We start from the raw sequence: 25,804 nt of genomic DNA, 5'->3' as shown, positions 1-25,804 counted from the left end.
GTAGATGGGTGTGGGCGAGTTAAGGGAGCTGAGCTGGAGGGAGACGTTACCAGTGACAGTGGAGAATTTTCATTTCTTGAGAAAGAGCAGAGATTTTCACAAACAGGTACTTTTTCATGTGAGAGATTAGTCTTTGAGATTTCCAAGACTAATTTAACCTCATGTTTCCAACACTTTCTTTTTCTTTTCCTTTCTTAATTGTGGAGTCACTGGAACCAGACTGGTCAGTGTCAGAAGTCCTAGAATCAAGGTGTCGGCAGGGCTCATTCCTTCTGGAGGCTCCAGGAGAGAATTGTGTTCTCACCTTTTCCAGCTCCTAGAGGCGCCCGCATTCCTTGGCTCATGGCCCCTTCCTCCCTGTCCAAATCCGGCAGTATAGCATCTTTAAAATCTCTCTTTTCTGACCCGATTCTCCGCCTTCCTCTCATCAGGACCCTTGTCATTACTACACTGGACCCACCAGGATAATCCAGGACACTCTCCCCATCTCAAGATCCTTATCTTAATCACCCCTTCCCAGTCATTTTTGCCATATAAGGTCACATTCACAGGCTCCAGGATTAGGATGTGGACATCCTTGTGGGGTCTTTATTCAGCCTACCTCAGTCTCTCCCCAAATCAATCCTTTTGTCTCCTTACCAACAGACTTTCTTTCCATTGTTGCAAACCAGGGAAGTGACCTTAATCATTCCGATAAACATAAAGGGGACACAATGGAAAATTTTAAGTCAAAGAAATGCAAAACCACAATCTTGGCATGAGATGAAGTGTATTAGATGTATTAAAGTGCAAATGCCAACAACCTCTGGAGCCTTTTAGTTGCCCAGAAGTCCACGGCAGGCAGATTCTTCCTCATCCACAGCTGCTATCCTTTAAAGCATTGTCTTCAAGACAAATAAAGCTTGTTTTCTTCCCCCAACAGTATTGCTTTAAGTTACTATATACAATGAACACAGTATTTCCCACAACAAAAGCACAGCATTTTAGCTCCACGTGGGGTAAGCGGGATTTATGGGTGGGCCTGACCCTCTGATGTCTGTCCTAACCACCATTGGCAACATCCCTGTGGGAGAGCAGGTCTGGTGCCTGCCAGCCAGTTACCAGAGTCACGTCTGGGTTGTGGTGTGTCTGCAGGTTGGCGATTGGCTATTCTTGGCCAAAGGCCTGGTCAGTGCCCTTGGGAGGGTGATTCCTGACTGCCCGGTGCTCTTATAAGGGACTGGATAAAAACTAAATGTACGGAAATAAATGAGGTCAGCAAACGGAGCCCGAAACCCAAGTCGGCGGCTTCCCTACAACGCGTGAATCTGAGTTTCTTGGAAACACCTGACTTACGTGGACTTTGGCTGTTCATTCTGCTTCTCCTCTCTGACGACAGGGAATCGGATCGCAAAAGAAAACTCCTTTCGCATCGGAGCTTACGTTCTAATGAGGAGAAACCCCAAGAAAAACGTAAACCGCTCACAGGATAATTTCACATAGTGATAAACGCCCGTGGAAAATAAAGCGGGGCAAAGCAGTGAGGGGAGAGGAAGGCAGACAGGTGGGGAGGATTTTGGTACCCGAGGGCTTGTCTGAGGAGTGACATAATTGATGAGAAGGAGCCAGACCGGCGGAGACGGGGGGTGGAGTGGGAGCTGGGTAGGGATGTACCACCATGGGAAAGGCACGTGCAAAGGCCCTGGGGCGGGAATAAGCTTGGCTCGTTCAAGGGACAAAAAGAGGCCAGGGTGGCTGAGCGTGGTGAATGGCTGCAGGTCAGGTCAGAGAGGTGGGTGGGCCAGATGCTACGGGACTTCGGGGCCACATCAGGAGTTTGGATTTTATGCTGATTTCCATGGCAGCCCCGGGAGGTTTCAATCAGGAAGCAGCAAGATCTGATTTTTTATTCCGGAGAGCTTGTGCTGGCTACTGTAGGAGACTGGACTTGGGGTATACGAACACTAGTCCCAAGTCTAGTTTCCTTGATTAGCCAGAACATGAGAAGTGATGGCTTTTCAGCAAACCCGGTGTTGAGGTTCAAATGTGGGTACTGCTTAATTCCTATAGGTCATGACATTTTCACACGGGAGCATTTGAATTTTCCCCCACGTTCATGGCCTGATGCATCATGCTGTAGCAAAATGGCGTGAAAATACTTCTGTGAATCAGACCTCTCTATGACTTCTTAATAACAGCTTCCATGTAACCCTGTTCCATTTAGGAATGCCAAGTGGGTGCCTTCCTTCCTTTCTATGCCACAGAAATTGTCAGGTTAAACGAACACTCTGTACCTAAAGCGTTTGAAACAGGACTTCTGTAGCTAAAAGAAACATGACTTTGTGACAGTCTGTTATTGAAGACATAATTCATGTTGTCATGTTTGGGGAGGAGGGAAAGAAATTAAAATCCTGTGGCTGGGTTAAAATATGCTGCACAATGAAAAATAAAGGAAAAAAAATCAGATAACTTTTCTCATCAATGGCTGCCCTTATCTGTTTCAAAGAAGCTAGAGGAGAGATTGAGAATTAGTGGAGCCTCCCAGATAAGTTCTAAACGTGGTCCTGGGGGCTGTGGGCTTAGGATGGACATGATTTCTGAGGTTACTGGAACACCCATCATTCTAATCCATGTGGAGGCTTGTTGCCATTTTTGTCCACTTTTAAGACAGGGGTGAAAATTTTGGACAACAGAAATTAGTATGGCTCGACAATTCGGGTAACATTTTGTGTCTGTTAGGACTTTCAGTTCAAAGGGACAGAAGACAATTCAAATTGGTACAAGCAAACCAAGGGAATCTATTGGCCCAAGTAATAGGAAAGGAAAACATTAGCTTCAGGCACAGCTTGATCTAGGTGCTCAAATGATGTCATCAGGACCCTGCTTCTCCCTCTGCATCTCTTGGCTCTATTCTCAGATGAGTTCTTCCCTCCTGATGGCACATGGCACTGTAGCTCCAGCCTTTGTCCTCAACTTTCCCAGTGCAGAGGGCAAAAGAGAGAGTCTCTTCCCAGATTCCTACACAAGGCCAATATCTCATTCTCTGTGGATGCGACTGGGTCCTGTGCCCGGCCCCAACCAATCACCATATCCAGGGCATGGGATTGCACTGATTGGCCAGACCTGGGTCACATTCCGAGTCCTGAGCCAATCACTGTGGCCGTGGCAAGGATGGGCGGGATGAAGAGGGAGGCTGTGTGCTGATTGGCCAGCCTTTGGTCCCACGTATTCACCCCAGCAGGAGTGGACCCACCATGAAGTCCATGACTGAGGATGACGGAGGGGAAGAGTCTCCAAAAAGGGGAGGTGACAGATGACAGCTGGGGACAAATACCCACCGCAGCTCCCATGCATGTTGTAAACAGCCCCTTCTCTCCATCCTTGCTACTTGTAGGTGAAAGCAGAGTATGCTCGGCTTAAACACACGCTCACCATAGTGACCAGAGAACGCGATTTGGCCGTGAAGGAGAAACACCAGCTCCAAGCCAAGCTGGAGAACCTAGAACAGGTCCTAAAGGTAGGATGGGCTTCCACTTCCGCTTCCCTGAGGGTGAGCGTGAGGGAGGAGGGGCTGCGGGATTCCAAAGCAGAATGTGGTTGAAACTCCTTTTGAGTTTCAAAAATCATCAAAATTAAGGGCTCTTGGCGCTGCTTTTACCCTTTCTGTGGTATACAAAGCAATAAATAACAAAATTTGAATGTTTCTGGAAGCGATCCTGTAAAACCTATTATGCATTTTCATTTCTTAGAATGTTAAACACTGCTGAGCAAGAGATGGTAGGCAGCGCTCCGGAATGGAAATTGGGCTTATGTTGAAGACCAGAGGTGTCTACCTTTGGTTTTTCAAACTTCATGAATTTTAAGCTGTTCTTCAGATGGTTAACGACCTTTGTCATAAAGAGAATAGCTAAGTCAGAAAATTGCTTTATCAGGGTGCAGGTAATTGGATAGCTTTATGCATTCTTGATGAGCTGGGATCTCCTTCAATATTTAATGGGTGGGTTGATTTGCCATTGATGTTACTGAGTTAAGCTGAATGAATTCTTTGGCTTTTTTTTTTTTTTTGAGTGTTAACATTTTATTGGATTCTCATAGTGGGAAAAAAAATTTAAACATAAAAGAATAAAATAATCATCACCTGCAGTCCTACAATCTAGTACCTAGATTAAACCTTTGTATTTCACACGCATGGAACAGATCGCTATGCTGCACCCACCCACCCTCCTGCGTCAGGAAGTGATTTTAACTCCATCTATACCTTACTTGGGGGAAATTTCTAGAACTCTGAGGGGACGCAGATCAGTGGTTGGCGGGGACTAGGGTGAGGTGGGAAATAGATACGGTGTTTCTTCTCGGGGTGATGAAAATGTTCTGGAATTAGTGTGATGATTACACAACCTTGTGAATGTACCAACACCTCTGAAATGTACACTTTAAAAGGGTGAATGTTATGGTATGTGAATTACATCTCAATTTAAGAGTGAAGATGCCCTATTCTCTCACTGCTGGCCCTGAAGGGGAACCACGCCCCTCGTGTGGCTCTCAGGAGGTGGCAGATCTGTACCCAGTGCTGGTGGCATGGAAGATGCCCCCGTGTGTCCACCTGACACTCTCTGGAGGAAAGGCCAAGGCTAACCCTGACCATGCTGCTTTTTACCATTTGCTCTGAGTTTAGAACATAGCCGTAAAGGAATGAGATACCACCATGTAATTATTCATTTCAGCAGCTGCCTCGACCACTGACTGCAAGTTCTCTGAGGCACAAACCGTGCTTCATTCAACTGTCTACCTGTAAAGCTTGGGAAAGTCAGGGTTTGGTGAATTCAGTGGCGGATGGGCTGGGAATCCAGGGCGCACCCAGGGGCTTTGCTGAGTAAAGTCAGCATGAAGGACAGTGCATGTGACTATGCCCCCAGGAGATATTTGACAATCTGGAGACATTTTTGATGGCTGGGACCGGGGAGCGGGCTATTAGCATCGCGTGGGCAGAGGCCGGGGATGTTGTTAAGTCTCCTACGATGCACAGGACCGCCTCCACGGCAAAGAAATAAGTGGCCCAAAATGTCATTGGCACCGAGGGTGAGAAGCTCTGTGAATTAGTTTGTTATTGTTGCTGTAACAAATTGTCCCAACGTGAAATAAAACAAATGTATTCTCTTACAGTTCAGGAGGTCAGATCCAAAATGAGTCACACGGGCCTAAAATCAAGGTGTCAGCAGAGCTGCCTGCCTTTCGGAAGGGTTTCGGGAGACCCTTCCCTGCCTTCCCCACCTTCTGGCGGCTGCTCCCAGCCCCTCCCTCTTATTAGAAGATGCTAATCGCAGAGCCAGCAATTAACATCTTCTCTCCTCTCTGACCTCCTGCCTCCCTCTTATAAGGACCCTGTGATTACGCTGCGTCCACTTGGATGATTTCCACATCTCAACGTCCTTAACTTAATCACATCTGCAGGGTCCCTTTGTCGTGTAAGATGACGTAGTCACAGGCCCCAGGGACTGGGAGGTGGACATCTTTGGGCAACATTATTCAGCCTGCCCTACCCTAGAGTATTTGAAGGAGGTGACCAATAGCACTGATGCTACCTGTGGGTAGAGGAGGCCCCGTTTATAATTTCAGGGCGTGCAATTCCCGTCTTTGTCTCCTGCCTGCCTGCCGGCCTTCAGGCCAGTCTCTCCTGCTGCCTGGAGTGGGTGAAGGGCCGTGCACTCGCACTGGCCTCGGGGGGCCCGCCGTCCTTCCTTCTGACCTGGGGACGAGCCTCATCACCGGGGCCTTGCACACGTGGAGACACCCCGAGTTCACGTGCAGGTTCTGTCCATGGCGCCCTGCAAACGGCCCTCTCCTCAGCTGCCCACCCTCTCCAGGGGGTACACCCCAGGGGTGTCACCTGCCCTCCTGGGGGCAGACTAGGGAGGAGGCCTGTGCAGGAGCTGGCGGGGGAGCTTGGGGACTTTGAGACAGGGAATTCCAGGGTCTGGGGAGCTGGATTGTGGTCCAGAGGGGAGAGTGTGGGCTCTGGATGGGCTTGTCCCTTTCGCCCCATTTCTGAGGGTGGAATTGGGTAGCTGATGGGCAGGCTGTGAACAGTCATCAGGAGACACGGTCATCTTTGTCACCAGGAAAGCAGCAAGAGCGGGAGAGGTTGGAGGCTGTGAGGGGCCCGAAGGGACAAGTGACAGCGTCACAGGGCCGGGGTTCTGGCACTCGCCTCCTCTTGGTCACCACCTCCCACTGTGCTGTTTTAGCCTGTTCTTCACGGGGTGGCCAGAGCAGTACCGTCCAAATCGAAGTCAGGTCCCAGCACCATCCCCAAACCATCCCCAGGACCCGCCAGCCCAGCTCCAGCTCACTTACCCAAAGCCTGGTGCCCTCCCTGGTCACAGCCCTGTAGCGTGTAGCTGCCCTCGCCTCTCGGGACCCCTGTCCTCCCTTCCCGCCCTGACTCCATCCTCCCCCATTGCCCCGCCCCTTTCCTGGCTCTGTTCCTGGAGCAAAGCCAGGCCCTGAGCACCTTCTCCATAAAGTTCTTCTTCTCCATTTCAATGCGTGACTGGATGATGGGGCCCCCACAGGAGGGCGGCAACGCCGGATGCGCCCGACCAGGCTGGCCTGGGGCAGGGGCCTTGTTGGGAGCAAACGGAGCTCTTTCTCAAAAGATTTTTGCTCTATGCAAAAAGGGAGAGAAAAAAGACCCGGAGATTAGGAGAGGCATGTCCTTTGCAAGGGGTTGATTCCATGGCAGTTGAAAGAAAGCGCATGTCTTGAAAATTTGCAAAACCTTATGTGATCTGCCCTTTCCCACACCCAGCACTGAGAGCCTTTGGGGCTGAGAGCAAGGAGGGAAAAGATCCGGGAGGTGATGATTCCACTACAGTTGCTGAAATCCCTGGGCTCCTGTACAGAACCTGCCAGACTTTGCTGCTTTTAAAGAACCCCCCTCAGGCGGGGTAACTGCATGTTTTATAAGCATTGCCTCAATTTGGACCGATGGAAAGCACAGCGATTTCCATGTTCTTCTTCTGATATTTTGGTCATAATAATAAAAGGGCTCTTCAAAATCAACCTTCTTTTTTTCTCTCTTCTTTTTGTTTTTCAATTTGGTGGTTGTATTTTATTTTTTAATTTTATTTTAAATTTATTTTATTGAGGTATAGTTGATTTACAATGCTGTGTTAATTTCTACTATACAGCAAAGTGATTCAGCGATACACATATTCTTTTTCATATTCTTTTCCATTATGGTTTTTCACAGGATGTTGAATATAGCTCCCTGTGCTATACAGTAGGACCTTGTTGTTTATCCGTTCTAAGTGTAATCGTTTGCATCTGCTAACCCCAAACTCCCAATCCATCCCTCCCCACCCCACCTTAGCCTTTCTTTTTTTCTTGAGCAGCAAAGCCCATCAGTGGGTGATGGGGAAGGGAAGAGGTGATTGCCATGCTGGGCGGAGATGCAGCTGACTTGGCTTAGAAAATCCTGTCGTTTCTGTAAACTTGGGTAAAATGATGACCTTGCATTTCCAGAAGTTGCCTGGACATCCCCAGAACTCCCGGAGTGTGATGTATGGTCTCTAGTTGTCATTGATTTGAACGGAATTTGATCCCCAAACTAGTGTCGATCAACCTGATTTACTGAGAACCAAAGAGAACTTGCCCAGGCTCGGGGGCCATGTGAGGGGGAGGTTGGGTGGTGCAGGATTCCAATCTCAGAGTGTCTGCCGCCAAGCCTGGACGGCTGGCTGAACCCTGACCGTCACCTGGGAGAAGCAAAAATGCTGAGCTGCTAGTTTGGGATGGGGACCGGTGAGTGGCCCGCAGAATCACACTGTCACTGGTTTTTACCAGATTGTGAATGGAATGTCTGTTTTCCTTCAAAATACAAAAACTATTCGTAAAACAGAGAAGACAGGATTTGGGGCTGTTTTCTAAGACAATCCAGTGAGAATAATACCCCCTGCACGAACCAAACCAATAATAGTTAACCTGATGTGAATTCGTCCTGATTTTTATACTTTTAAAAATAATGATGAATTCATTATCTGTGTATATGTTTTTATCATGCTTCTTTCCAAGAATATCGTCAAATCACTGAAACCGTCACATGTAATAGAACATGCTCAAATGATATGAATGGAAGAAGTGAAAAATTCAGATAAAGAGAAAGGAGAATTCAAATATGCCAGCCTGGAGGTTAGACACAGTTACTCTAAGATTCTAATTTGGCCTGTGTTTCCATGCAGCCTGGATATAAAAGGAAATATAGGCAATTACATAATTCTCACTCCCTAAGAGAAGGGAACCTACTGTTTCCCCAGGAAAATGAGCATGGAGGACTAAACGTGATTTTCTTACTTGGAATGATATCTTAGAGGAGGATGCAGAACAATATAGTAGAAGATGTCTTCAGCAGCATCTTCATAGCAATTGAGGAGCAATTTTCCCGTGTGTCTTTCTTCGGGAGTTTCTTTGGGGAAGAAGACCTAAAGGCCATTTTCCTGAGCTATTAGCAAGGAAAATTGGGAGGAATCATTAAAGCCAGATTTCCCACACCTAGGAAGAACCCAAGAAGAGTTCTTCGTGGTGGGAACTGAAGAATAGGAAAAGTAATGTTCCTGGACCCATTCCTGTTCTATGGAATTAAAAATACCAAGAGATGGAAAACATCAGAGTTTGAACAAAGATGGGATAAGAAGGCTCCCCTTAGCCTGCCCACCTCATCTGGTTGGGAATCACCCCACACCCAGCGTCCTCACCAAGAGAAAGGGGTGTACCCGTGCATCTCAACAGGGGTCTGCATAGTCAGGACACACCGTGGTGTCCCTGGCCCACAAGTGTTTATTACACGACCATTCATTCATTCATTCACTCATTCATTCATTCATACATGTTGATTGAGCACTGCCTGTGTACCAGGCCCGGTTCCCGGCAGCAGGAATGTTGTAATTAGCAAAACAGAGTCAATGAGAAGAGTCCATGCAGAAAAAGACATGCATTTGTAACATGATGTCAGGCAGTGATAAGTGCTTTGAAGGACAATAAATTAGGGCGAGGCAGTAGGAAGTGATGTAGTGACCCTTTTAAAAAGTAGCTGGGGGGCTTCCCTGGTGGCGCAGTGGTTGAGAATCTGCCTGCTAATGCAGGGGACACGGGTTCGAGCCCTGGTCTGGGAGGATCCCACATGCCGCGGAGCAACTAGGCCCGTGAGCCACAACTACTGAGCCTGCGCGTCTGGAGCCTGTGCTCCGCAACAAGAGAGGCCGCGATAGTGAAAGGCCCGCGCACCGCGATGAAGAGTGGCCCCCACTTGCCGCAACTAGAGAAAGCCCTAGCACAGAAATGAAGACCCAACATAGCAATCAATCAATCAATAAATAAATCTTTAAAAAAAAAAAGTAGCTAGAAACAACAAGGTCCTACTCTACAGCACAGGAAACTATATTTAATATCTTATGATAAACCATAAAGGGAAAGAATATGAAAAAGAAGGTCTATATATGTATAACTGAATCACTGTGCTGTACAGCAGAAATTAACACAACCTTGTAAATCAAGTACACTTTAATAAAATAAAGAATGGTTGGGAGGGGGCTTCTCTCAGACACATCAGCTGAGCAGAGTGGGTGCTTCTCAATGCAGGGAGTGAAGGGGGCTTGTCCACATTCAGGGGAGGAGCACCAGGCAGGTGGAAAGTGCAAGGAGCTGAGATGGGCAGATGTTTGACGTGTCCGAGGGTCAGCCAGGTGGCTGGTGAACAGGGACGGAGGGGCAGGGGGTGGAAATGACGCTGAGATTGGGGTGAGGCCTGGCAGTACCTTATGAGCCCAAGTAGAATCCCAAGGGTTTTGGAATCTGTTCTAAGTGTCGTCAGACACCTTTGTCACAATACTGCTGCATAAGAAACCGCCCCAAAGCCCATGGCTCAAAACAAGAACGATTCGTACTGTTCCCGAGTCTGTGGCTTGGCTGCGTGGTGCTGTCGTCTTGGCTGGACTTGGCTGAACACGCAGTTGGCCGGCTATTGGTTGACGCCGGATGGTTTGGGTCAGGGTGACTGGCTTTGTTCCCTGCTGTTCCAGCCCCCAGCAGGCTAACTAAGGCTTCTAATAGCGGCATAAGGGGCCATGAAAGAGAGTGCTGCTGCGTGGGAGGACCCGTGAGGACCAGAGGCCGGAAGAGTGCGAGTCCCTCCCTCCCTCCCTCCCATCGGCCAGAGCAACTTCCAGGCCGGCCTGGTTTCAAGAGATGCAGGAACAGATGTGACGTCCCCTTACCAAGCCAGTGGATACACGCGGGGAGGGGATCGACGCTCCTGGGGTGGGGTGCTGGAGAGCTGAGGGATTGCATCTGCTTTTCATTTGTCGAGGGTCACTGCCGCACCGAGAGAAGAAGGCGAGGAGGAGGGGTGGAAGCAAGGAGGTGGATTAGGAGGGATTCTCTAGACACGGGATGTGGGTGCTTCCCCCAGGGTAGGAGTAGAGGGGAGAGAGAAGCGGTCAAGTTTGCGTATATTTTCAAGGTGAAATCAACAGGATTTGCTGACGGATTGGCCGTGGGGTATGACAGGGGAGGGCCAAGGATGATGCCAAGGGTTCGGAAGTGTATTTGGGTGAGGGATGGAGCCATTGGCTGTGACGTGGATCATTAGGGGTTTGGACTGGGGGTCAGGGAACCACCTCGTGTTGGAGACGGGGTGCACTGTGAGCATGGGATCCTTGGTGCAGGAGAACCTCCGTCCCTCACGCGGGGGACCCCCCTGCTAGTCCTCAGGAAGCGGCTTCATTCAATTATCAGATGACGTGAAAGGCAGGAACAATTCATTGGAGTTAAAGTGTGAACCACAGCGTCCTGTCCTTTGAACATCTGGTGGTCACAGTCGTCAACTAAATTGTGTTACCTTGTACCTGACACCATCTTCTTCCAAGTTCTCAGAGTGATGGGGGCAGAGAGGACATGCCATTCGGTAAACGAAGAGCGTGCATTTTACGTTGATGTTGTGTCACACAGCTCTGGAGTTGGGCCAACATGCGTTACGCATCTGTCTGAGCTGATAATTACTCCACTGATCACGTCCACGTGTTGGCTTTCTTGTTTCCAAATATCACTGATGGGCCGCGTGTCTTCATACTGATAATTCAATTTAGCAAAAGACAACGTGTGCCTTAAGGTCTGTAATGGGTTATGTAAAGCAGGAGTGCACCAGCACATCGATATGTTAATTTTTTTTTTCAGTGTCCTTTTTTGCTCTATCAGGGGGGCCGCCAAGTAACTTTGCACTTGAACAGCCAGAAAAGTAGCACCAGATATGGTGATATTCAGAGGAAATGGGTCCCAGATGCCTCAGACACTGGTTTCCTGCAGACCTTCCAGTGTAATAGCCCTGATGAAAGCCCACACATAAAGACGTACTCAGGACGTCCCTGATGGTCCAGTGGTTAAGACTCTGTGCTCCCAATGCAGGGGGCCCAGGTTTGATCCCTGGTCAGGGAACTGGATCCCACATGCATGCTGAAACTAAGAGTTTACATGCAACAACTAAGGAGCCCCCATGCCACAACTAAAACCCAGCGCAACCACATAAATATTAAAAAAAAAAAAAGACACATTCATGCAACAGATATTTACTGAGCACCTAATATGTGTCAAACACTTCCTAGGTGCGGTCGTTGCTTCTGGCAGAGAGTTGATAAACTGATGTATATATCAGGGGGTGACAAACACAAGGGGATAGAGTGTGATGAAGATGAAAGTGCTACTTTATATTCAGTGGTTGGGAAGGTCTCACTGATTATGTGACATGTGGACGGAGACCTGGGTGAAGGCAAGAAGACAGTTGTGAGAAGTCTGGGGAAAGAATGTTCCAGCAGAGGGAACAGCAGATACAAAGGGTTGAGACAGAGGGCTGGTGCCTGCCATGTCTGAGGAACAGAGCAGAGGCCAGAGTTGCAGAAATAGAATGAAAAGGGGGATAGAGAGTTAAAAGAGGAGGCCAGGGAGACAAATAACTTAAGGTGTGGAAGGCCAAGCCTCCTCCTCACTCTCAGACACACTGCCTCCTTTCTGGTCTTTTCCTGGGATGCTCCAGCCACCGCAGGGCCTTTGCACTTGCTGTGTCTGCTCTCTGGATTGCTTTTGTCCTGGTCGCCCTCCAGGAGAAGCACAATGTGGGCAAGTTCCATATCTTTTTTGCTTATCATTGTATCCTCAGTGCCCAGCCTGGCGTAGAGAAACCGTATAATACATGTTTGTGGGCTGAACGAATGAGAGAGGGAGGTAGGATAGTCTCAAGTCTGCCTTGCTTACAATAGCCAAGAGGTGAGCCCTCCGCTTTGCAAAGCCTTCAGGCATATATGCCCTTCCTCAGAGGGTCTATCCCCTGGTGTCGAGCCACAGCCACCTTGATAAAACAGAAATTGCGTCATGTCCCCGCTGCTTATGGCCCCACCAATTGCTTCTTACTGCACAGAGATGAACATCTGGACTCTTTCCCTCAGGGCCCTTTGCTCTCTGGCCCCCACGTAATCCTTCAACCCTCATCCTACCATGACCCCTTACAGCCTGGAGCCGGCTACAGTGGCCATCCCTGTCTTTCTGGAAGTTACTGCACTCGTGTCCACCCCAGGACCTTTGCACTTACTGCTTCTTCCACCTGGAAGGCTGTTTCCCTCAGCACTTTGTGTTTCTGACTCTGGGTCCATTAATTAGGTCTTGGTTTCATGTCACTTACTTGGCAATGACTTTCTTGGCCATCTTATCTGTGATAGGAAGTTGCTATCACATCGTCCAATTCATTTTCTTCCAAGAAAACTTATCTTGCTTGTTTTAATTATTTGTATATTGTTTGTTTTCTCCTACCAAAATGTAACCTCTTTGAGAGAGACTTTGTTTCAGTGCGTAGGACAAAATCTGACATCTAGAAGGCACTTGGTAAATATTGATTGATTGATTAAATTAGTAAACGAATGAATGAGTGAATGAGTGAACATGTGAGCGAGAGACTGCATGATACTGACATGGCCTGTTACTGCAGACACCTTCTGCCATCGTGGCAAATAATGGAGCAGGTGAAGGCTTGTGGTCGAGGAAGCTTGTCTAGAAGGATCACTTCTTTGGGGCTTACAAGTGCTTCTGTAAAAATGCAGCCACAAGTCAAGTGCAGCCTCTTTCTGGCAGAGACTGAGATTCTCCAAGAGGACAAACCGCAGGAGAGTTGGTGATTTCCAGCCTCTGCTCGGCCCAGGCTGGGTGACTGTCCGGCAAGGGTGTCCCCCCACGGAGCTCCCCACCTTCAAGCCCAGCAAGCCCTGGGTTAGGTCTTGGCACAAGTGTCTAACCTTGTGATAAATGGAGTAAACCAAGCGATTTTCCCCTCCAGCTTCTTGGACTCAAGGATTCTGCAAAAAAAAAAAAAAAAAAAAAAGCCTAGTGTTTTTCATGTAAATTTCCTGTTGCCAGATATTTAGGATATTCTAGATCCTTAGCCTCTTACCAGCTCCAGTGAAACGGAAAAGGAACTTGTGAAGCTCCGGTTTTTGTGTATGATCGCAGCACCTCTGCCTCTCTTCCCTGTGTCTTCTTGCTCAGGACCCGAAAGATGGCTCTATTTGTCAGATGCAACAGAGACGTGTGTCTCTATTTTAGGACAGCATTAGCATCCTGGCAGGGAACGATGCCACACTCCAAGCGTTTAACTTAAGAGAGCTCAACACAGAGACCATTTCGAGAGGCGTGGGCCGGGGGAACCGACGGGGGGTGGGAAGGCAGAGAGAGACCAGCAGAGCGGGCAGCTGTCCCCCCCTTCCCTGGGCCTGAGGGCAGTTCCTGGAGCTCAGTGGGAACCGCAGTCATGGAGAAGCTGCTGGACAGCTCTGTGTGGGGATGAAGAGCGTCCCCCAAATTCACATCCACGCAGAAGCTGTGAGTGTCACCTTTTTTGGAAAAAAGTTCCTGGAGAGAGAGAGAGAGTGTGTTATTCCCTCCCATCCCTACTGACCACTGGGAAGCCCCAAATCATTTAAGTATTTGGACATCTCCAGTAAGACCGTGGAGTGAGGTATTTCAACACTGACTTTCATTTAATTTTTTAAAAACCATGAGTTAACCAGGACCATCCTTTTCCTTGACTTCAGGGATCCCTGAGCACTTTGTCGACTGGCCATGCTGGCAGCAGGTTTACAAGGGAATCTTTGCAGCCCCCTTTCCGGTTATCTGACCAGCACGCAGTGCAAATTGTAGAAATCTGACCCAGGTCTATAAAAATATTTTTGATTAATTAAACTTAACCCATTATAGTTTATGATTCAAAGACAAGGGAAAAAGTATTCTGGACCAGATTTTGTTCTCATAATCAACAGATTAGTCAATTTCAGTGAAGATAATCTGACGCTTATTTTGTGTTAATGAACAACTGATTATCTGGGATGAATAAGTAACTCTCGAGGTGACAATCTTCCCTTATCTCCAGCTCCTTCCCTCTTCCCCTCCCATTACTTTGCATCTGTGCAGGGAGATTCATCCTTATACCTACGAATACAAACCTGCCTGCGGTCATTGTCAGGTTTAATTAAGGTTTTGGAGTTCATTTTCTATGTGCTGATACTCAAATGCCAATAAAACCCTCCAGGGTTCTCTGAACATGAGAATAACGTTTAGGGCTCCATCTCCAGCAAAACCCTTGATCCGAACAGATGATAGCTTTATCTAGATGTTCAGAGACTGGCAAGAAACAGGAAATGTATTGCTTTTGGATCTTCATTCTCTGCTCGTCTCCATGGGGAGAGATTTAGGTAAGAGGCACTGCCAGTTCATCGGCTGGTGCTATGGGACACACACGTGTCTTCTTTGCATCCAGCAAAAGGACGGGACCAGATCTTATTCTGAGGCTCGGACCCCCCTTCTGACCCCACCATGGAGTTGACGATTTTCTCCGTGCAGCAGGCAGCCCAGTTCTTTGTCCTCTGCTGGGATCCCCACCCAGCCCTTCAGAATTCTGAGCTACTAAGCATATAAAGTGTTCAGCTTCACTGATCATCAGGAAAATGCAAATTAAAACGACAGCGAGATGCTGATCTCTTCATCAGATGAAGAAACTCTTAGGAGTGACAGTGCCCAGGGCCAGCGAGGAGTGGGGAGCAGGCATGCTTACATGATGCTGGCCGAAGGTGAATTGCTACAGTCTTTCTGGGTTCTGGAACTGTCCATATTTAGCTTCTGCATACTCTTCTCCCACAGTCTCCCTTCTGGGAGTGTACAGAAGACATAAAGCTCCCATTATGTGCCCCAGATCTTCATTGTAGCATTAGCCATACAACCGTGATGTTCACCAGAAGCAGATCATTCATGCAATAATTTAAAAATGAGTCACGTCTGTATCTAGTGACCAAGACATGTAGTCAAGTGAGGGCTTCAACAAGTCCATTTGGACCCACAGCAGTTGGACCCCTGCTGTCCAGAACTGTCCAGAACCGAACCCACAGCAGGGCGATCACCTCATTTGTTCCCAGATCTGCCCCTCTCCCTCACCTCTCACCACCCCCAGCCCCTCGCAGCCCTGCAGCCAGTGGACACACGCCAAGCTGGCTCTTGCCTCCAGAGCTTGCCTCAAAACGTTGCTTGTCGTCATGTAGGTCTCAGCTAAAATGTCACCTCCCTGACCGGCTTGAGTAGAATCGGTACAACTGCCTCTCTCCCCTGCACATCACCTTGCTTTCTCATCCTCCTCTATCAATCTCTGAAATTCTTATTATTTGCCAGATTCCTTGTTTATTTTCTGCATACCCTTCCCCAGGAGAATGTAAACTTCGTAAGAACAGAGATGACCTTTGACTTACTCGTTATTCTACTCCAAACATCAAGTATCTGGCACAGAGTAAGTGTTCAGTTAGGGTTAGAGTTAGATTGTTATTTTTACTAATGTAATAGTTATTAAAAGAATGATTTCACAATTATTAAATAATAATTTAATAATTATTAATTATTTTTGCATAAATGAAAGCACGTGTCCAGGAGGTAAACTCCATTTCAGCACAAACCCACAGGCCCTGAAATAAGAAGCCAAATCGGATTCTGTTTCCCTGTTTCACCATCTACCCAGCTGCTCCATCCGGAGGTGTGCAATTACCCGTCCCTCGTGCTGGCCGTGCAATTCATGAAAAGTCCTATAGGTTTAAAGCAAGCCATCTAAAAACCTCCTGAGCCAACCTAACTGTCCTCAATTTCTACTCCTGCTGCCTGAGACCACACAGCTGCTCTCTTGCTCAGGTTATATTAAAAGTTTCCTAACTTCCTGCCTCTTCCTTTCCTCTGCTCTGGCTCCCCTCTGATCTTTTCTCCACACCACAGTCTTTGCAGACACAAATCCCCTCATGTTATACCCTGATCCACGTCCTTGCATCCTTGCGTGGCTGCCCATCGCTCTGAGAATGAGGACGACATTCCTTCAAGGCCCTGGTGGTCTGGTTCCTGTCGGCCCCCTTGGCTTCCCCTCCAACATTCTGCATCTCTCCCCCCATGCCAGTCACACCAGCCTTCCTTCACCCTTGACCTTACTTTGATCCCTTCTGCCACAGGGCCTTTGCACATACTGCTCCCTCTGCATAGAATGCTTTGCTCTTCCCTCTTCTAACCAACTCCTATGCATCCTCAAAAATCCACTCGTCTGTCACCTCCCCAGGGAAGCTGACGTCCCCAGGGCTCATCTTTTAGTGATGGAAGACTCTCAGCATTCAGCACTTCTCTTTCATGACACTTGTCACAAGTTTGCATTTTTATATACTTATTTGATTAACACTTATCCTTACCACTAGAAGGTGAATTCCACACAAGCCAGGACCACCTCTGTTTTTGTCTTTATGGTGTTGCTAGCACTTGTCACATACAGGGTGCTCAATAAGTCCTGGGTGGATGAGAGAAACAGAAATGGTAAGTAGCTGGGGAGATATAATAGGCTATTTTTCTCCTCTTAGGTCCTTTAAAATATGTATGACAGTTCAAAGAAAAATTATAACACTGAGGGTTTTCGATGTATGTGGATGTAATAATCCATGGGAAGACCGTGACATAGAGAGAAAGTAAAGATGCTGAGACAGTGGTAGTGTTTCTACATTCCACTTGGAGTGGCAAAATTTAATTCTGAATAGATTATTTTAATTTAAACACGTATATTGAGACCCCTGGAACAACCACTAAAAGGTATATAAAAATATATAGTCAAACACCCAGTAAATACATGAAATGGGACACTAAAAAACATTCAAATCATTGCAAAGAAGGCAGGAAAGGCGAAACAGAACGATGAGAGGGAACAAACAGAAAACAAATAAAACGGCAAAAACAAAATCAACACTTACCCATAATTGCATTAAAGGTAATTACTGTGCAGGTCACTTTGAAGCTCATATTTCATCTGGTCCTTGCAATGACCTTGGGAAGGTTGGATTCTTCTCCTTCACTCGATAAGTGAAGAAACTGAGGCTCAAAGAGGTACACACCTCACCTCAGAGCACACAGCTTATACGTGGTAGAAATGACATTTGAACGCAGGTCTGGCTGACCATATGCCCTGCACCTGGCTGGCCTTAATCCCCAGGCCTGGCAGGCGGGGACCACTGGGACATGGTGAAAACTGTGCTTCGGAAAGATGATCTTAGTAACCCTGAGTGCCACTGTCCCCGTGTTTTCAGAATCCATCAGGGTCAGATGAGCAAGAGAGAGGCTTGTCTGGAGGCTTAAGGACAAATCAGGAATCAGGAGAGCTCCAGTGTTTTATAAAGGGGCTCCCGACTTCCTAATTTTGTCCAGTTTGAGAAACTGAGATACTTTGGCTAAAATATATTTCGGCCTCCATGGCTCTTTTTCATGCTGTTCCTCATCATGAATGAATCTGACTTCCACAGACGGGAGAGGAAGTCATAAGGCATAGAAAACAAACAGCTTTAAATGCCGTCTTTCTTGTTTTTGAAGACATGAACTCAGCAAGTGCTGTGTTCTTTTCACCGGGTGTCTCGTAAGAGGAAATTGTGGGCACAGAAATGCTTCATTGTTTCCACCAGGCGTACCAGATCCCATGAATGTGACATTAAGAGCATTGCTGTTAACTCCTGTTAAGGGAAATGACTTTTTCCTGAATTTCGTTGCCCAGGCAGGGAAGGAGCCAAAACAGAAGACGAATCCCCTTTTGCTCTAACGTGAATGAGATGACTCCATTTGCTCCGCACTCGTTCCCACCACTTTCCCGGGGAAGCAGCATCTTGACATTTGTAGGCTACTTAAGCGCTTGTGTTAATGCCGACATCCGGCTATAAATATCACCGCTTTAAAAATACATCCTGCCACAGGCAAAGCATATCAAACAGGCGCTTCTCGCTGGGGCGCACGATCTTCAGGACGTTTCAGATGTGAAATGTTCCCATGGAACGTGAGCTGTGACCTTGGAATTGGGAAGAGATTTGTAAAAGGAAACAGAAGCCAAACCTTAGGCATTTGGTGGGGGTTTGTCTTGGGATGAAAGCTGGGGATCTCCAGACTCTCTGCAAGGACTCAGGGGCCCCTTGTGCTCCCAGGGACAGCCTGGATCATGAGGACTTGTGGAATTTACACAAGTGATGATGATGTAAATTTCCTCCCTGGAGAAATGCGGAGGGCTCTGTGCACTGGTCACGTGGCCAAGGGCAGCGTGTCTTCAGTGGCCTGAGAACTCCAGAGGGACAGGGAGTAACTCCAGGGCACTGCAGGAAAGGTTCTTGCATTGACTTTCCTGCAAAGTCTGCTGGATGTCAGCACATCCCACAAATAAGGGTGGGGTCCTGCAGGAACTCTCCCGTAGAGCAGACAGATGAGTGGAGAGAATGTGAACACAGATCTGTGTTCAAATATGGCCTCATCATTTACTAGCTGGGCAACCTTGGGCAAGTTACTTAACCTCTCTGGGCCTCGGTTTCCTTCTCTGTAAATGGGAATAAAATATTTCCTGCTTCAAGTGTTGTTGTGAAGATTCAATATGTTATACGTGTTACATACTTAGCACACCAATACTCGAGAACTTAGTAAACGTTATACGCTTAGATGAGGAGGAGGGTGGTGATGGCTGGGGCTAGGTACCTCGGGCAGGGCACTCTGGGAAAACCGTGCCCGCAATCTGCTTATAGAAACAAGAAGGACGTAGATGTCCACCAGTTGTACCATCTGCAATAAACACCAAGGAGGGTTTAACTGCGGGGGGCCACACACACGGGATCAGGAGCTCCCGTGAAGGCTCATGGCTGCCCACTTCTCTCCCTCCTTCCACCCGAACCCTTTCCCAGGGTGGCAAAGTTCCGGTGTGGGTTTAAATGTGGTCTCTGTTTCAATCCTCTGGACTGGCCATCCAGCCCAGAGTTTCACTGAAACCCCCTTGGTTGGTTCTGATGCTGGACTCATGGGTTTCAACCTATACACACCACAGGTACCCTGTGGATAAGAGTAATTTCCTTGAATAACGAAACTTGCTGCCAGTGACTTTGATCTTAGGACTTTGCTTCCTGGCCCCAGGAGAGAGATGGCACTAAGCACCTGCCCCCGCCCCACCTTATTTCACCCCACTCCACCCCATGCCCTTGCACCCCAGTTTATCCTCTTTCTGCTACTGAGAAGTTGTCATTTTACTTCTGGAAAGCTCCTTTGGGTCTCTGGCTGTTTCTTCCCCAAAACAGGGAATTGAAAGGACTCCAAAACTGTCATGATCCACCAGCTGTCTCTTTATTTTGAGAAACAAGACTAAAAAGTTATGAAGGTTCAGTGCATAATATGAGACGTTATAGAATTAAGTAAGTTTTGTGGCAGTCATAAATGCTGTTGAAAAATATTTTAGTGAGGACCATTTGGGATAAAGTTCATGCAAACCTATGTCAAATGGTTTTAAGAGACAGAAATAATTGGTTTATAAAGTGGGAAATATGAGCGAGGTTAGGCTTCAGGCAAGGTTGAATCAAGGTGCTCAGGTGATGTCATCAAGAATAGTCTCTCTTCATCTTTTATCTCTGCTTTTTTCTGTCAGTCCAGTTCACAGGCAGGCTCTCACCAAGTCGTGTCAAAGATGGTGCCCAACATCTCCTGGCTTGCATCCTACCAATTTAGTCACCACGGAAGAGAATGTCTCTTTCTTTCCTAATATTTCCAGTAAATGTCTCATGATACCAAAATTTGTCCCTTTGGTCTAGCTTTGGGCTCATGTACCTAGAAGAGTGTAGATCACATGCAAACCCTGGAGCCAAGGGTTGGGGTTACTCCTGCAAAACGTGAGGCTGAGAGTAGGGAAAGGCTGATGTCCTTGGGATAATTCAGGGTACTGCTATCATTTGAACAGGAAATACATGCTGGGCAGAGAAGATTAGCAACCATCCATTGCAGAACAGGAAATCAGTAGGATGAGAGTAATTGGGACAAATTAGAGAAAGTGAAGTTTGAGTTACGCTTGGGGCACAGGGGGATTCGTGAATATTCAGGAGGAAATCAGACCATTAAGGGAAGAGGGAACCTCCTAATTGAAGTCAGGGAGGCAGAAATGACCTTGAAACGTTACTGGGACATGAAAGCTAGCCCAACACTGGGGTACTTGGTGGCCTGCCGAGGGGCTGATTGGCAAGCCCGGACAATGAGGGAAATGGGGACAGCTACAGCTGTCAAAGTCATCCAGCCAACCATACATCCTTCCATCGATCCATCCATCCGTCCATCCATCCATCCGTCCATCCGTCCGTCCGTCCATCCATCCATCCATCCATCCATCCATCCATTCGTCCATCCATCCTTCCATCGATCCACCCATCCGTCCATCCATCCACTCATCCATCCATCCGTCCATCCATCCACCCATCCATCCGTCCGTCCGTCCGTCCGTCCGTCCATCCATCCATCCATCCATCCATCCGTCCGTCCGTCCGTCCATCCATCCATCCATCCATCCATCCATCCGTCCATCCATCCTTCCATCGATCCACCCATCCGTCCATCCATCCACCCATCCATCCATCCGTCCATCCATCCATCCATCCGTCCGTCCATCCATCCATCCGTCCATCCATCCGTCCATCCATCCATCCATCCATCCATCCATCCGTCCGTCCATCCATCCATCCGTCCATCCGTCCATCTGTCCATCCATCCTTCCATCGATCCACCCATCCGTCCATCCATCCACCCATCCATCCATCCGTCCATCCATCCGTCCATCCATCCATCCATCCATCCACCCGTCCGTCCGTCCGTCCATCCATCCATCCATCCATCCATCCATCCACTGGACATCTTCACAGTAACTGTGAAGGGAAGGTGAAAACCGAGATAGAAGGATGTGTTTGTTTCCCTTTTTCATCATTTCTAAAGTTTCCAGTATTCAGCTGATGGGTGTATGTCAGAAATAAAATGGAAAGATGTTTGTGTCTTGTCCCATTTCTAGTAAGTTCTCAGCCCACTGGACTTTCAGCCTTTGGTGTTTTGGCAAGAAGACTTCCTAGACAGAAGGCTGGGGCCTGGACCCAGGGAGTGTCATCCTTGAACTTTTTCCACCCACTATGCATAAGCCATAGGCTTCAGGGCTCACTGAGATTGCATGTCTGTGCCCTACCTTCCAGGGGAGGAGATAATACAGACTCATTAAAGCAGCTCTCAGTCCAAGATCAACTACACTGAGAATGAAAGGAACAACTTTTCCTAGTTGGGAAGAAGCATCAAAACCATCTCTTTTTTTTTTTTGGTAGAAAAAGTTTCAAGCAAAGTAACGAAGGGATATTAAAACAAACCAGTGAAATTGTGGGTTAGGTAAATGAAGCCATTCTCAGGCTGTAAATGTTCCTGGACTGATTAATCTTTACTTTGCAGGGTGTCAGCAGAGTTCAGATTTCAATGAGTTTTCATTTTTTTCTTCCAGTCGTCACAGTATATCTATAAAGCAGATTTGAATCTAATTGTAAAAACTCAAGCGAAAGAAATATAACATTTTCCCCCAAAGTTACTTAATTCCCTTAAGACTCTCATTTTGAAAGACTGCTAGAAATGTAACGTCAATTTGGAGTTGGCTTCATCCTTTTCCTTCAGTCTCTCAGCCAGATTTCAGTTGAAAGGCAGACAGCCATCTAGGTGTCTTCAGGTGGAGGGACTTTAATGCAGGCGATTAGTTACACAGGCAGTAGAAGAGCTGAGAAGTCAAATATGCACTTGGAGATATCACCTCTAAGGCTGCAGAGATGGGGGCGGGGTGATGGTCTTCCCAAGGGCCAGAGGCTGAAGCCATGGGTGAGGGCTGCCCAGCAGGAGCTAGAGCCCCAGGGGAGGAAGAGCCGCCTCTGGAGACAACACAGGAAGCAGAGAGAGGGAGAAATACCTGGCTTCTCTCTTCTTCCCACCTTCTGGTGCCTCCAATTGGCCAGTCCCCAAGAAGCAGGGGCAAGGCCGTCTGGGAAATGTAGTTCTCTGTGAGCAAAGCAGGGAAGGGGGAGAAATGGATCTGAGAGCATTAGGACAGTTTACCGGCACACACCAGGGTTATACCTAAGTTGGGGTTGGGGCCACATGATACCAAAAGATGGAGGATTTCATCTCGCACCCACCCATGCATGAATATGCTGAGATTTCCACCATTCTGTCCAATTCTTATTATTTACATCTAGGCTTTAAAAATCCACAAGCCACAGTCTAACAGTTTTTTCCCATCATTTTGGAGACAAGGCTTAAAGTTACATGACATCATTGTAAAATACAAGACCAAAGGATTGTATCAGTTTCAGGTGTAACATTATGATTTGATATTTGTCTGTGTTGCAAAACGATCACCACCATAAATCTAGTTAACATCCATCACTGTACCTAGTTACAGAATTTGTTTTCTTGTGATGAGAACTTTTAAGATCTACTCTCTTAGCAACTTGCAAAGTATAATTAACAAAAGGACTAAAGAATTTAATCGTTTAGTTGTGTGAGTTCATATTGACTCTTGGTTATGCCAGTGTAGTGCAGAAACCTCTGCCGGGTGGTTCAAAGCTTTGTTTTCTGGACTCACCCGTTAGCCATAGGTTCTCTAGGGTCTCACCTCTCTGGAACTTTCCAGAAAGCAGAGCCAAAGCCCTTCTCTCCAGAATTCAACCAGTGTCTATGCACGTGTGAGCCTATCTGTCAACCTCTGATGAAGCAATGTTTTTCTGCGGGTGAGGAGGGAAGTTCTAGTCTCAGGTAATTCTCACAAGTAGTTCATCGGTGTAGGGTTTGTGCACCAAAGCCCAGGAGAGTCCTTTTTTCTGCCCTTCACCCTGTGCACCCTCCCTGAGGCAATGAGTGCAGAATGGACCTGCCATCTGGATGGGACATGGGGGAGGAGTGGAGGAGAAATTGAAGGAGAGACAGAAAGAAATATTGATGAATAGCTCAAAAATATTAACCTTGTAACACTGTGGTTTTCTATGTGTGTTTCAACATAGACGTATCTGCTGGCTCTATTTGGAAAATCAGTGCTGTACTGGATGAATCAATAGCATATCCTTATGCCAGGACATATGAGTATTTTGAGTACGTGCGTGTGTTTCTGAGTCTTGTCTGTTTCTCTGCTTTGGCTGGTTCACAGCTCTTACTAACGTTCAACTCGCAGGTCCAACCCCATCCGTCGCCTGAGTTAATTTTTTCTCCCCACCATCCACTTAACTCCACAGATTTCAGCCTTAAAAACCAATCTCTCTCTTATTTTTAGTTTACACTTTTTCTCACCATCCATTTAACTCTACTCTTCCTCAGTCTTCAAAGCCCACCTCCTAGAGGACGTTGGACAAATGAATGACACTCCCCCTACCAGCATGGTTTCCCTCCGGGAGAGTTAGTTGATGTGTCTGGTTCACAGTTTGGTTAAAATGTGGTGAGAATTGTATCTCCTCTAGTCTCTCCAAAGACAGAAATCTAGTTTTCTGACAGCCACAGGGTGGATCTTCCATCCATAAGCATTGGTTGAATTCCATTTGGCAAATGTGAATTAGGCGTCTGCTGCCTGTGGAGTATGGGTGTGGAAGAGACATTTAGAGTCCAATTGAGAAAGTGAGAGTTACACAAAATAAATCAGAACAGTACAAAGCCTATTATAGTCTATATGCAGAATAATGATAATAATAATAATGCATATATAATAATAATGCATATATTATATGCAGAATAATAATAATGCATATAATAATGATAATACATCTGTTATATGCAGAATAATGATAGATACCGTCAGTGATGGAGAGACTGGAGGTGAGGGTGAGCTGGAGCCATGGGGAAGATGTTCTGGGTAAGGGGCTTCACTGACCTATCATTTATGCCATCCCACTGTGCGCCAGAGACTGTGTTAGACCCTGGGGTGTATCAGCAGATGGAGATGAGTTCTCTAATCTCGTGGATCTCACAGATTAGCAGGGGGAGGGAAGACATAGAATAAATAAACATATAAATAAACAAGATAATCTCTGGAGGGGATAAATGCTGTGAAGGGCCAGCCATGTGAAGATGCAGGGACCAGCATTTTAGGCAGTGGAATGGCATATGCTAAGACATGGGGGTGGGGATGATCCTGACGTAACAGTGGAGCTGATCAGAGGCCGGCATGGCTAAGGCATAGTGATGGGGGGGAAGTAAGAGATCAGGCAGAGAAGTGGGCCCCATCATGGAGGAACCCATCAACTGCAGCAAAGATTTTGAATTTTGTTCTAAGTGCAGTGGCAGCCATTGAGTGCTGTGAGCAGAAGACAGTGTATCAGTCAGGGTTCTCCAGAGAAACAGAACCAGTCGGATATACAGAGAGAGATATGTAGATACAAGAGGAGGTTTATTCTAGGAATCGGCTCATGCAATTATGGAGGCCGAGAAATCCCACGATCTGCCTGCCGTCTGCAAGCTGGAGAACCGGGAAAGCTGGTGGTGTACTTCAGTCCAAGTTCAAAGGCCTGAGAATTCAGGGGCTGATGGTGTAAGTCCCAATCTGACCCCCAAAGCACGAGATTCAGGAGGCTGATGTCCAAGGGCAGGAAAAATAGATGTCCTAGCTCAAGCAGAGAGCGTGAATTCCTCCTTCCTCCGACTCTCATTCCGTTCGGGTCCTAGGCAGATGGGATGGTGTCCTCTCACACTGGGGAGGACCATCTGCTGTACTCAGTTCCCCAATTCAAATGCTAATCTCTTCCCAGAAACACCTCCCAGACACACCCAGAAGTCATGCTTTCCCAGCTCTCCGGGCATCCCTTAGCCCAGGTGAGTTGACACAAAATTAACCATCGCAGACGGCCGTGTTTGGGAGAGAGCACCCTGGCCTCTCCTGGGGACCTGTCGGGTAGCAGGACCGATGGCAGAAGACCAACTCCAAGGCTGGCTATGGTCCGGCCGAGGGGTGATAGCGGCCGGTCGGGCAGTGACGGCAGTGGACACGGAGAAAGAAGCCCATCCAGGAAAGGTGTTGGTGCAAATGCAAGATTTTCTAAAGAGTTGGATGCTGAGCAAGGCGGGAAGGGGAGCAAGAATGACTCCTGGCTTTTTGGCTGTAGGAACTGAGTGGCTGATGGGGTCCTTGCTGGGATGGGGCAGCCTGGGGACAGAAGTGGTTGGAGAAAGAAAGTCAAAGTCTGTTTTGGACAGGCTGAATCTGAGCTTGCTCTTGTACGTCCACATGGAGGTGAGGAGTAGACACTTGGATATGAGTGTAGAGATGAAGATTTCATTGGCAGCGTGAGTTTGTAAATGGCAGTTGAACTGGGATGTGGGATAAGATCCCGTAAAGAAAGAATGTCAACAGAGCAGCGGCCACTCCAGTGTTCGGAGATCAGACAGGAGTGGAGAGGAA

At 47.4% G+C, this 25,804-nt stretch overlaps 1 protein-coding gene across 1 annotated transcript in view; it reads left to right on the top strand.

Moving 5' to 3' along the window:
- The window catches only part of RIMBP2 (RIMS binding protein 2), a 267,099-nt gene that overhangs the window by 160,342 nt on the left and 80,953 nt on the right, over positions 1-25,804 (top strand). Inside the window, exon 3 of the mRNA XM_057527204.1 lies at positions 3,374-3,496. The gene's annotated coding sequence lies outside the window, so the exon portion shown is untranslated. The remainder of the gene's footprint in view (positions 1-3,373; positions 3,497-25,804) is intronic.

The sequence above is a fragment of the Balaenoptera acutorostrata genome, chromosome 13 (genome assembly GCF_949987535.1).
Source record: "Balaenoptera acutorostrata chromosome 13, mBalAcu1.1, whole genome shotgun sequence".
NCBI classification, from domain to species: domain Eukaryota; kingdom Metazoa; phylum Chordata; class Mammalia; order Artiodactyla; family Balaenopteridae; genus Balaenoptera; species Balaenoptera acutorostrata.
This window is presented reverse-complemented; position numbering and strand designations above follow the sequence as displayed.